This window comes from Tupaia chinensis, unplaced genomic scaffold (genome assembly GCF_000334495.1).
Source record: "Tupaia chinensis unplaced genomic scaffold, TupChi_1.0 Scaffold145519_1, whole genome shotgun sequence".
Classification (NCBI taxonomy): domain Eukaryota; kingdom Metazoa; phylum Chordata; class Mammalia; order Scandentia; family Tupaiidae; genus Tupaia; species Tupaia belangeri.
Genome location: NW_006205376.1, coordinates 4,467,831 through 4,469,638, shown reverse-complemented (window position 1 = coordinate 4,469,638; position 1,808 = coordinate 4,467,831). Strand labels below are relative to the sequence as shown.

The window sequence follows — 1,808 nt, the reverse complement described above, 5'->3', positions numbered from 1 at the left end:
GATACATCAGCATTGTGTTGGCATTGTTTTATAATAAAGTATATTGAAGAGATTTGGGACATCTTGTAGAAAAGGCAATGCCAAGGGATCAGCAGTTAGCGTAATGACTATGTCTCTGGACTCCTGTGTAGTCAACCACAGTTCGAATCCTGAACCCAGTAGCTTAAACTCACTCTGGGCGCATGTGCGTGCATGCCTGAAATCCTGAGAGGAGAATAGAGAAGGGATTGAGGCATGGCCATCCTCCCTGGGGGGATGATTTCTCGCTTTCTGTCTCTCTGTCTCTCTCTGTCTTTCTGGTGAGAGCACACGCCCTATAGCAAAAACCTCTCAAAAAAGAAAGAAAGAAAGAAAGAGAGAGAGAGAAAGAAAGAAAGAGAAAAAGCAATGACAACAGTGTCAGAGGTCTTGCAAAAGGAATCTTGGGCTGGCCCTGTAGCCTAGTAATTAAGAGAGCAGGATTCCATATGACCAACCATTCTTAGAATCCTGGTCCCAGCAACTTGAAAAACATGGGGTGTGTTTGTGTGCATGTCCAAAAGCCCAATAGGATGGAGAGAGGGAGAAGGGATTGCCATGTGACTGTGCCCATGGGGAGATGCCTTCTCCTCCCCCTCTTTCTCTCTGCCTCTCTCTCTCTCTCTGTCACTCTCTGGCAAGCACATGCACCCCTGGCAAGCAAAAGAGAACAAAAAGGATCTCTAGCAAGAGTTAGGAAGAGGAACTGATGATGGTCATCAAGATACTGAATATTCCTTTGGAAGTGTCAGAAATATTAAAAGTGTGGTGGGCGTTAAATTTCTCATAACTGAGAGAGCGGGTCGTCTGACTTCTGAGCAGTTACTCTATATTCCCTAGCGATAGAGAGAATTAAAAATGGGTGATGTTGAGAAAGGCAAGATTTTTGTTCTAAAGTGTGCCCAGTGTCACACCGTGGAAAAGGCAGGCAAGCACAAGCCTGGCCCAAATCTCCATGGTCTGTTTGGGCAGAAGACAGGTCAGGTCTCTGGATTCTCTTACACAGATGCCAACAAGAACAAAGGCATCCCCTGGGAGAGGATACACTGCTGGAAGGTTTGGAGAATCCCAAGAAGTACATCCCTGGGACAAAAATGATCTTCTCTGGCATTGAAAAGTCAGGAAGAGTGAAGTTGATAGCTTATCTTAAAAAAGCTACTAATGAGTAATAGGTGGCTACTGCCTTATTTATGACAAAACAGAAATGTCTCACCTTTTTTATGTGTACCATATTTTAGTTGTTCTCCCACACCAGAACTCAGATCATGAATGGCTGACAGGTAGTTTTTGTTGGACAATCCTGATTTAAGTAAGACTGGCTTGTGGTTAAATTAATAATGTTGGTTTTTTTTTTTTAATTTTGATAGTAATTTTAGTTCAGTAAATGCTATCACTATTTGCCATTTTTAAAGATATAATTGGTAATTCATTAGTGATGCTCATATTTCTACAAAGATGGTGAATGCCATCTCAAAGCCTTCTGGAGATTGATTTTATTTAGGCTTATATGTGACTGGTTATATGAATATGCAAATGCTAGCGAAATCCCTTCACTTCTCAAAACTAAAAAAAAAAATTCTCATTACTAAATGTAACTTGATTTAAAAAAAATGTTATATTTGTTTATTTAAAAAGAAAAAAAAGAAGAGATAAACTTAGCCAGAGGTAGAGACCTTGTTCTGAGGAAGCTTGCTGTGTTTCTTGAATCTTTGATGCAACAAGGGAATAAAAAATAGAAAGCAAAGAGCATGCTTCTTTTTTTCCCATAATTAGTAAGCGGCTGAAGGGCA

The 1,808-nt window shown here is 40.4% G+C and overlaps 1 pseudogene; it reads left to right on the top strand.

Moving 5' to 3' along the window:
* The first annotated feature begins 876 nt into the window (after positions 1-876).
* LOC102502387 (cytochrome c, somatic pseudogene) lies at positions 877-1,294 on the top strand (annotated as a pseudogene).
* Positions 1,295-1,808: the final 514 nt, after the last annotated feature.